This window comes from Fukomys damarensis, unplaced genomic scaffold (genome assembly GCF_012274545.1).
Source record: "Fukomys damarensis isolate Sample0158 unplaced genomic scaffold, DMR_v1.0_HiC HiC_scaffold_15, whole genome shotgun sequence".
NCBI lineage: Eukaryota > Metazoa > Chordata > Mammalia > Rodentia > Bathyergidae > Fukomys > Fukomys damarensis.
The window spans coordinates 19,929,747-19,941,425 of record NW_022900927.1 but is presented as its reverse complement, the minus strand read 5'-3'; the positions used below and the strand labels follow the sequence as shown (position 1 = coordinate 19,941,425).

Genomic DNA, 11,679 nt, shown 5'->3' with positions numbered 1-11,679 from the left:
GAGGGAAAAGGAGCAACTAAATTATGGGGCCGGGAGAAAAACATGATTAATCAAAGGTTTGAACTGTCGCCGTGTTCGAGGCCCAGTAAATCTCGTCCGGCCGGGGCCTGCGGAGTCCGGAAGATAAATCTGAGCCTCCCCGTCGGTGTTTGCCGCCCCTTTCCGTTTGTCTCTCGGTTCGCACGTCAATTAATTCCATAATTGGATTTGAAGAGATGTCAGGAGATTATCGAGGGGGAGCGGGAAGAATACGTGTGGAGAAGGGGTGTGCAGAGAGCGAGAGCAGAGGCGAGAGCGAACTGGCGGAGTGAGCTCGTGGAGGGACCGGAGAGCTTCGTCCAGGAGGGGACCCCACCTCGCCTCGCCCTCTGTCGCTGTGGTTTGCATCCCACACACCACTCTCAAAACAGGCCTTCCCAGATTCTCAAAGTTCTGCCCTGGAGCCGCTGCCAATTCCTTCCCCAATTCCACTCCCTTCCGAAGCTGCTGAGTGAATCTGCGTGAACTCTTTTGCAAATGTTTGTATGTTGGTTGTGAGTTTTCACCGTTCCTAGGTCCCCTGTGAGCCCCCTGGATCACACAACCAGACCAGTGCCTCCCCAACATTGTGGATTCCGAGGACGCTGAGATCAAGACAGAACATGTCTTTCTTCTTCATCGACTACCACTGTACAACCCCCCCCTGTTGCACCTCGAATTTACACACACACACACACACACACACACACACACACACACACGGAATTTTAACCTCCACTCAAAGCTACCTTCTGCTTAAGGAAAATACAGTGTACCTTTACAAATTCATATACGGGCACACTGACCACTGGTCACCAGGGCCTTGGCTGCAGCTAGACCCATACAGAATATGCTTCAGAAAGCTCAAGTGGGCTGGGCGTGGTGGCGCATGCCTGTAATCCCAGCACTCGGGAGGCTGAGGCAGGAGGATCACTGTGAGTTCGAGACCAGCCTGAGCTACATAGTGAGTTCCAGGTCAGTCTCAACTACATAGTGAGACCCTGTCTCAAAAAGAAAAAGAAAAGAAAGAAAGCTCAAGTGCTCAAGTGGGCTCAGGAAAAAGAAAAGAAAAGAGGGCTGGAGATTTAGCTCAGTTGTGCTGCCAGTCTCACAAACAGTTCAATCCCTGGTACAAAAAAAAAAAAAGAAGAAGAAAGAAAAAAGGAGGAAAGAAGGCCCATTTCCTAGAAGGGGGGTAAGCTTATTTTAATATTTGGGAGCATGGTGAGGAAAGAGATTGATTGTGAAGGTTTTCTCCTCTGGTCTAGAACTGTACGCAGGGATGGAGAAGGGTGAAGGTGGGAAGAAGTTTACAAGAGAACCAAGCAAATAATTCTGGAAAGTGACAAGATGAAATTGGTGACCAAAGAAGGTGATGAGCACAGACACACAAAGGCTATCCTGCCAGGCTGCCCAATAGTAAGAAGACCTCAAGAAGGACACCAGCAGGCACCCCAGAGAGGCCACAGGCAGAGCACACAGGTACTCCTGAAACACAGACACAGGAGACTAAACAGGGAGAGCAAAGTGAAAAAAACAGCATAAGCAGTACAACAAAGCAGTTTCTATTTCAGCACACCATTTAAAACACTGGTGGATGCCAGCCAGCCATGCATACTTGTTCAGATAATTATCCTCTGTCTGCATATGTGGGAGGTAAAATCCTATTTATGAAGAGACCAAGTACTGGACTGAGGTAGCTTTGGTTTCTATGTGGAGACACCTCAGAGAAGTCAGCTTTTGCCTGCTTTTTTCTTGTTTCTTGATCTCAGTTTCTTGAAGATATTGATTGAGCTGCACACTCAGGAAGGAATTGGACCCCTCATCTGTCTTTCAGCTTTTGGTTATGTGCTGTCTGAATGGACTCAAGCTCAAGCATTCTGTACACTGGGAAATATTTTTATTTAAACCTAGGAATTGAGGGTTGGGATCACATGAAGAAATCAGAATCAGGATATTTCTCTCTATAGTTCCCATCAGCCAAGCTTTTCATGAATACACCAGTCCTTATACATTACCTCTCAAAAAAGAATAACCTACCAGTCATGGTGGTGCAAGCCTATAATCCTAGCACTCTGGGAGGCTGAGGTGGGAGGATCACAAGGATCACAAGGATCACAAGTCCAAGCCCAGCCTGGGCAACTTAGTGAGACCCTGTCTCAAAATATTAAAAAGTGCAAAGGCCCTGGGTTCTAACACCAGTACTGTAAGAAATACTTGATATCACAAGTTGCCCCTGATACCACAGAGAGATAAAAGAAGAGATTTAGAAGATCACCACCACATTTAAGCAGCTGAGGTTGTTGGAAAGAGCATTTGTCTTGAATTCAGAAAACTTAGCTTTCTGAAGGCCAGAGAGTTAAAAGGACTTCTATAGGTTACACAGTGAGTGAATGGCCCACTCAAGAACTCAGTTCACTATTTTCCTAATTTGTTGTATAGGTAGCACAGTACAGAATCAGACCTTTTGGGTTCAAATGCTGCCTCCACTACTAGCTGTGCCTCAGTTTCCTCACCTGTAAAGTAGGTATAATAATAGTACCTCCTTTGTAGTTGTGGGTTATGATTTAGATAATTCATGTAAAAAAATCATCACAACGGCTAGCACATAATAAGTATTTAATAATAACTTTTTATTTTGATGATGAACATCGTTCTCATGGCTGACCAACCATGGTGACAAGATTGGTAAAATGTATTCACCAATGCCTGCAAACTGCTTTGTGATTTAACCAACAAGTCCTGTGGAAAGGAAAGAAATACTTCTGTGAGAAGACAAAAGGCTCTGTTTTGGTGACTCTAAAGACTACTTCTTAGCTGGGTGCAGCGCTGCACACCTTTAACTCCAGCTACTCCAGAAGCTGAAGTAGGAGGATCACAAATCTGGGGCAAGCCTAAGTTACTTAGTGAGAGACCTTATCCCAAAATAAAAATTTTGTAAAAGGGCTAGGGGGTAGCTCAATGAGAGAGCACTTGCCGAGAATGCATAATACCCTGAGTTGAATCTCCACTACAAAAAAAAAAAAGAGAGAGAGACCATTTCTTACACCTTCAAATCTGCCAGATTTACACTCATATAGGAAGGTACAACTGAACAGCTGTACCAAGTGGCTTATCACTCAATTGTTTCATTCACTAATTCATTAATCAAATGTCTGTTTTAAAAGCATTGGCCCATACCAGGGCCAGTACCAAAATGTTCAGAAGGTGATGGTGCAACTGATCAACCTCATATTCAGATACTTCCAGAATAGATCACGGATTCAGGTGTGTCTCTAAGAGCAAGTGAATGTGCAAGTAGAACGCTGTATTATTGGTTTTGATGAGTGCATGAACTTTATATTAGATGATGTAGAAGAAATTCATTCTAAAACAAAGTCAAGAACACAACTGAGGCAGATCATGCCGAAAGGAGATAGCACTCTGCTATAAAATGTCTCCAACTAGAAATGATCAGTGAATTAAGAAGATAACATGAAACAAGGTGGTGACAATGGTAATTATGATAACATGTGAAAAATACAGCCATTTAGGTAGTTGCCCTGGGAGTATTTGTAAAACATTTGTTCTTATTGTTTTGATTACCTTTATGTCATTACTGAACAGCAGTAAATGTTGTAAGGTTATTTTTATGTTTTAAAAAAGCATCATGGTTCATCTCTCCATCAAAGCTATATTTAAGTCTCATTATGTGCTCAACACTTTAATAGGCAGTCATGAAACCTTGAGCCCATTATTAGCTGTTATATGACAGTTAACTGATTGTGTCAACCTGAGTAAGAAATGCCCAACTAAATTGGATCAGCATGGTTCTGGGTGTGGCTGAGGGGACATACTGAACACAGAAGCCCCCCATGTGTGAGTGACACCAACTGATAGCCTGAATGGAATAAAAGGAGAAAAAGAAGGAAGGCTCCCTCTGTTTCTTCAGAGAAGCTCGTCTTCACCTTCACCTTGGACATGTTCTCCTGGCTTCCCATACAAACCCTTCAGCCTTCCATCACTGACCCTGCAGCCCCCTGATATGGACTCACACAGGACACTGCATGCAGTGAGCTCCAGGCCTTCAACCGGATCCTTCAGATCTCAGATCTCCAGCACACAGTCCTTTTGCACTCTTCCACACCTGACTGCAGGCTGACATTGTAAGCCAATCTCACCAGAGACTGGGTCTCTCTTCTTATGTAGCTCAGGCTGGCCTTGAACTCAAGGCAATCCTCCTGTCTCAATCTCCCAAGTGCAGGGATTATAGGCATGTGAATTACAGCTTCTTATATATTTGTATATCTTGCAGTAAATCTGTTTCTCTAGCAAGCACTGAGGATATATCTATATCTATATCTACTATATCTATATCTATATCTTTCTCCACACCTAGCATACTAGCACTGTTCAAGCACAATGGGAACTTCATAAATGTATATCAAATGAATACATAAATACCACAGGAAATGGAAGATAACTAGAAATATAGCTCCCACCCTTAAACTCTCAGGGAAACAAGACTTATACACATGAAATAGAATAATACACGACAGTGAACATATTAGGACCATGTTAAGTAAATAAATTCTAGGTGATAAAGACTAGAAGGAACTCAAGGAAAGAGGGATACAGAGAACAAGCTAACTTAGAAGGTGTAGGCCTCAGATGGAATTTGGAATGGCTGAGAAAGAGGGAGAAGGGAATTCCAGATGCAGGAGTAGCAAAAGCAACAGCATGCAGCAAGAAGCTGTACTTGTTCAGGGACCATGATTAAACCAGCGTAATGAGAGGGTCATTCTGCTGGAAAGTCAGGACCCATATGTGCTTGGAACCTCATGTCTCTCTAACTGTGCTACTGGTCACCAATAAATGATATTTAGATTTTCTATTATTTTAGATTACTCATACCTCTTCTTCTGTCATAACCTGAAAGACAGAATCAAAACAGTAACCAGCTGCTACCCTCAGCAAAATAAATATTGTAAAAACTATTACACTATTATCACTTCTCATTTATCTGCATACAAAATAACTTCCTCTTCCTCTCTCCCCCGCATGGTTCCAATTTGAAATGGGATTACTGATGCCTTGATTTTTACTGTCTCCTTTATAAACCCCCCTTTTTATTTTTACTACTGGGGATTGAAACTAGCACCTTTGTACTGAGCTACATCCCTAGCCTTTTCGAAATTTTTATTTTGAGGCGAAGTTCTTATTAAGTCTCTAAATTGCCTAAACTGGGGTTGAATCCCCAATCGTCCTGCCTCCACCTCCCAGAGTGCTGAGACTACAGGTGGTGCACCACCATACCCAGTATATAAACATACTCCCTTCTGGACACATTCCTACAAGACAGCCTTACAGAAAAACAAAAAAAAAGAAAAAGCACTTTGTATTTTTCCCTTAGCCTCCCGCATTACTTTTTTTTTTTTTTTTTTTTTTTTTTTTTACTTTGAAGGAAATATAGTAATGAGTGAAAAGGAAACCAGTGTGAATTGAGGTCATGGTCACTAAATGTTAGGTGCTTTGCATACTTTAGTTTATTTAGTTTATTTAATTCTAAACAATAACTCTGTTATTTGGGTATTAACATTCCCATTTTATAAGGAAGGAAACATGCTCAAAGAAATTACCTAGGTTCAAAGAAAAGCAAGTAAATATCAGAACCAGGTCTGTATGATTGCAGAATTCAAGCCCTTACATCTGAGAGGGACTCTACCTGGGTACGTTTTAGAAGATGGCCTCTCCCCGCCACTCCTTCTCCTCCCCCTTCTTGCCCCTCCTCTTTCTTCTCCTCCTCTCCACCCCAGAGTGATGGTGATTTAAGGACAAGTGGATGTGCCTACCTAGAGCTCAGGCCTCCCCTCTCCTGGACCATTCTCCAGTTACTCCTGTCAACTAGAACAGGACCTCTTACTTCCAGGGCCTCTGAGAGCACAGACTGAGCTGCTGGAGAGTGGGTGGCATTCAGATGTATGGCTGCACAGAGCCAGGACTAGAATGAAACCCTGAGGGTCAGACAAGGGGTTGGAGGAACCCAGGCATTCTAAATATAAACCTTTCAGTTGGTATTAATGTGTCTATCAAGGAGCTGGAACGTTTTCATCAACAGTTTCTCAGCTCCAACTAATAGCTTTGCATTTATAAACATTTGGCATCTGCTCTGAGCCCTACAAATATTGGGGATTTCCCTACTTATCTCACTATAACATTCTGACTCTTTTCCTTCTATTCTTTCCTTTCTGACCTTCATGGCTAGAAAGACCCAGACTTGCCTGCCAAGCAATTCTCCTCATCCTCACTGCTTCCCAAATCTACGTTTCACCTGAAACATCTTCAGCTTACTGACAAAGGAGAGGTTGATTTCCTCTCCATTGCCCTTTCCCAGTGGCCATGACCTCTGCTCTTCCTGACCCAGAGGGGATGTAACTAAGCTTTAGTGCATACATAGGATCATTTGTCTGTTCGGCCATTCTTCAGTCCTTTATGTCTGGGAATCTTCAGGCTGCTTTTGATGCTCATCAGTGCCTCCCTTGAGCCACAACCTTGTCTTAACCTTGATGGAAAGATACTGGGAAAGATGCTGGTTAGATAAGTTCGCAACCATGTACCCAAAGCAGGGCTTAGTGACTCAGGCAAGATTGGAAAAGTAAGAGCAGAAACAAGGATATCTGGATGAAGATTTCAATTTCTTTTATTGGAGAGGGAAATAGAGGCATTAGAGCCCAGAGAAAAGGTTAGACAAATGCAGGGTTATTGGGTGTAGGACCAGGCTTAGAGGAAGGGCAGCTGAGGGGATAGGGCTCCTAAGTTAGGGAGCCTGTGGCGGGTGAGTCCCAGAATTTGGAGATGGAAGAGGATCAGCCCTGGACAGTGAGGAAATGGCGCCACTCAGTGATGCAGGACAGAAAATGTGCACTGTCTTCGCTTTTCTCATCTTTTCTCGTCCCCCACAACAATCACTGAGGAAGGTGTCAGCTCTTCCTTTTAAGCATCTCTGAGCTCTGCCCACTTCTCTCCATCCCACCCATCAACCTGGAGCTCAGGCTCCCAACGTCTCCCACCTGGATTATGATAATAGCTTCCTTATTGCTCTCTGTGTGCTGAGCATCTTGTGCTCACACACATCAGAGCCAGAATGATCTTTCTAAAATGCAAATCTGAGGAGTGAGGGGTAGCTCAGTGATAGAGCACTTGGGTAGCGTATACTATACAGACATACCTCATTTAACAACCGAGTTTAACTGAATCGAGCTCAGTTCCCACAGCTACTTCCTTAATTGAACTGGGTCGCTAAATGAGGAACTGTAGATAGCATGTACGTTACAATATTCAGAACAAAGAAATGGTCAAAGGAAACTCCAACTTGATGACTTTGCTTTTATTTGCATAACTCTTATATGCAGTGCTGTAATGTTAAACAATGTAAAACTATAGTACTGTATTGTACGGTACAGTCAGCAAAAATTACAGTGCTGTACTATAGAAGAAGCCACCATAAGGCTGTACTGCTGCTCACATTCTTGCTGCCTAAGTCTGAATGTGGGCTGCAAGTAGGAGCGGTGGGTTGTAACCTGGAATAGCACACCTTGGGGCTCAGTCCAAACAGTCATTAAACAGGTAGGTCATTAAACAAGGAACATCTGTATAAGGCCCAACACTACAAAACAAAAAAACTGAACCTTTCCCTCTTGTATATAAATGACTCTTTCCTGCCTTAGCTCGGTGCACAGGATCTTTCAAGATGTAGCCACCAACACTTAGTCTCCTCTATACCCCACCACCTAGCCGCACATTTTACTATTCATTCTGGCCACACAGGATTACTGCCCTTTGTGGAAGGGACCACTCATGCCCTGACTACCGGGCCTTCGCACGTATTACTCCTTCTCCAGGGGCCATCCTTCCATTCTCTCCCCATGCAGATCCCTTAGACATTTCATAAACACCACTTCCTACTTCCCTGAGGCCTCTGAATGAACCCTTCCTTGACCACCCACTTCTCAGGACTGGGACACACCCAGGCTCACCCTCTTATGTACTGCTGTACTGAGTTTAAACTGTTTGCCTAAACCTTCCTTTCCTCTGATAGATGATAAGCTTTTTAAGGACACAGATTCTATCGTATTCACCATTCAATCATTTACAGAATTTCTGTTGAGAGCCTAGCAAGTACCAAATACTGTTCTAAATGCTAGGATTATAGTAGTGAACAAGGTCACTACCTTGTGGGGGGGCTTGTCTTCCATTAAGGAAATAAAAACAATGAAAATAAAACTATGGTAAGTGCTCAAAAAGAAAAACAAATAGTTCAGAAGGAAAGGTGAACCACAGGCATGGTGGTGTATACCTATAATCCCCGCACTTGGAGAGGCTGAGGCAGGAATATCTTGAGTTAGAACATAGCCTGGAACTTAGCAAGTTGGTGAGTCCCTGTCTCAAAAACATGGCTGGGGATGTAGCCTAGAGTGAAGGTTCTGGGTTTTAATTCATAGTAGCACACAAAATAAGTGTGCATGTAGGGTTGACAAAATGGTACATACCTCTAGTCTTAGCTACTCGGGAGGCTGAGGCAGGAGCATTGCTTGAATCCAGGAGCTGGAAACCAACCTAGGCAACATAATGAGACCCCATGTTAAAAAAAAAAAAAGAGGTGGTTATTTAGATGACATGATAGGAAAAGGCCCCTCTTGGGAGGTAGTATCTGAGATGAGGACTAAATGAAATCAGAATAAATCAAGGGAAGAATGTTTGAAGAACAAGGAACACTTGTTTTGGTGTGTCTGAGAATCAGAGCTTATTTTGCTAGACCCTGGGATGTTTTTCTCTACATGTATAGTACTAGAAAACTGTTAGGGAGGTTTGCTTGGTTTGGTTTGGTGCTGGTGATTGAACCCATACACCAATCTGGGCTCCTTCTTTCTTTTCCCTGAGAGCCAAGTAATCAAAAATTTTTAATTCTTCTTCCTAATTATCACTAAAATCCTCCATTTTCATTGCTATAGAATGGAGCAAATCTTTATCATCTTCCTCCAGAGTGCCATAATTCTCTTACCTGTAAAGTCCATCATGTGACAAGAATGAAATAGAAGTTGGGCATTGGGGCACAAACCTGTAATCTCAGCACCAGGGAGGGTGAGGCAGGAGATTGCTACAAGTTTGAGGCCAGCCTGTGCTACATAGTGAGTTCAACAGCAGCCTGGAATACATAGCAAGATGGAAAAAAAAAAGAATGGCACAGAAAAAGTACAGGTCTGATCATGTTACTCCCCTGGGGAATATCCTGTAATAGTTTTCCATTGCCTGTAGAATAAAGTCCAAAGAATTGAATACAGGGCCTTGACATGCTAGACAACCATACCACTGAGCTACATCCCTAGCTCCATATTGGAAGTTTTTAAGAAGTATGATCTAATGTAGGATTAGACTGGTTGCTAACTGCTTGGAAAATAGACTGCAGGGAGGCCAGATTGGAATCAATGAGATCAGCTAGGAGGCTGCTACAGTGGTCCTACAAGAGCTGTCAGAGGTTCAGACCATGCTAAATTTCGAAAGTGATAAGGGGTAGGCAAATATGGAATACACTCATATTCTCAGTGTCTAGTATGATGTCTGACCAGACATTTAATAAATATTTGATGCATGAATCAAGAATTAATTAATCCAACTAAATAGCACTCAGGACTGCAACTGAAATCATCATCCTTAGAGTCACTATTAATATTCCAATCCTTCCACACATGAAAGTAGTAGCAAAAGGCCAATTTGTCTATTAGCTAATATATACATTTCATACATACTAATTATTAATTCTTAAAGGGGAGGTGACAAATAACCAATAGGAAAATAGGCCCAGGCATTTCACAGAAGAGGGATCATGAATGGGCAATAATATATTGAAAGATGCTCAACTGCATTACTAATCAGAGAAATACAAATTCAGACCATTATGAAATTCCATCTTATACACTGACTAAATACCAATGTTGGCAAGCATATGGTAGTCATCAAAACTCATATACATCAGTCGGGTGTGGTGGGGCATGCCTGTAATCGCAGCACTTGGGAGGCTGAGGCAGGAGGATCGCTGTGAGTTCGAGACCAGCCTGGGCTACATAGTGAGTTCCAGTTCAGCCTCAACTACATACTGAGACCCTGTCTCAAAAAATAAATAAATAAAATAAACTCATATACATTGACGGGCACGTACATTGGAAAATAAATGAACTAGAGACATTGAAGACAATCTGAGCCAAAGTATGCCAGGCAAGATCTACCACTGAGCTACCCACCCAGCAGTATGTATGTATACCCTTGAAGAAACTCTTTCCCATGTGTACAAGAACACATGAACAAAATGGTTAAAAGCAACATTGTTTATAATGGCAAAAAGCTGAAAACAAATCCAAATATTTATCAACAGAAAATTAATCAACAAGCTGGTGGGCTATAATTAAAATGAATAAACTACAGCTGCCTACATCAATATTAATGAACCTTAGAAAACAAAGTGGAATGAAAAGAACAAGTTAAAGAGGTCTACAAGCAGTGCTTGATTTTTAGTGCTTTTCAAAAAGGAGAGAGAACAAAATAAATAACTTGGTAGTCATAAGATGAAAACACAGGAAAGAAGAAAGTAGGGTCCCTCAATGGCACTGGTACTTTTTTTTTCTTAAATTGGGGGATTGTGTAATGGGTGTCCATTTTATTTTTCTGCTTCATAATTTATATAAAATGTCAACTAGTACTCAGGAGGCTGAGGCAAGAGGATTGCCATGAGTATGAGGCCAGCCTGGGTTACACAGTGAGTTCAGAGTCAGCCTGAAGTACAAACCAAGACCCTATCTCAAAAAACAATAAAATAAAATGTCAATTTAGGGAAGGTAAGAATATTTGTTTTGATTTATTCACACTTTTATTACCAGTACCAAGCATATATAATAGATGCTCAATAAACATTTGTTGGATAAATGAATACATATTACTTTTTTTCTTTATTATGAATCAAATGTTTCCCTATGAATCAAATGCTTCTGTTTCTCTCTCTCCCCCTCCCCCCTTTTCTTTTTCTGAGACAGGGCCTGGATGTATAGTTCAGGCTAGCCTCAAATGCTAGATCGCTTAACTCAGCCTAGCAAGTGCTGGGATTACAGGAGAATGCCACCTCAGCCAGCATGATATATTATATATAATACATATATATATTTTTTTGAGACAGGTTCTCACTATGTAGTTGAGACTGACCTGGAACTCACTATGTAGCCCAGGCTGGTCTCGAACTCACAGTGATCCTCCTGCCTCAGCCTCCCAAGTGCTGGGATTATAGGCGTGCACCACCATGCCCAGCCAGCATGATATATTTTAAAGGAGAAAAAAATTGAGAGGCTAAGGCAAGAAGGAGGAAAATTGCAAACCAAAGGCCAGTTTGGGCTACATCGTGAGTTCAAGACAGACTTGAACTACATAGCAAGACCCTGTCTCAAAGAAACAAACAAAAAGCCTACTTTAGTCATGATCCTCCTTGATTATTCTAGATGAAAGTCATACTTTCTCAATTCCTATTACCTAGCTGGCTGGGGATTTAGCTCAGTGGTTCTGCCACCTGCCTTGAAAGTGGAAGAACCCCTAGTTTAATCCCCGGTACCAGAAGAAGAAGAAGACTCAATTCCTATATAG

General features: G+C 42.2%; 1 pseudogene; it reads left to right on the top strand.

The window, feature by feature from the left end:
• Positions 1 to 215: 215 nt before the first annotated feature.
• LOC109117584 lies at positions 216 to 3,465 on the top strand (annotated as a pseudogene).
• Positions 3,466 to 11,679: the final 8,214 nt, after the last annotated feature.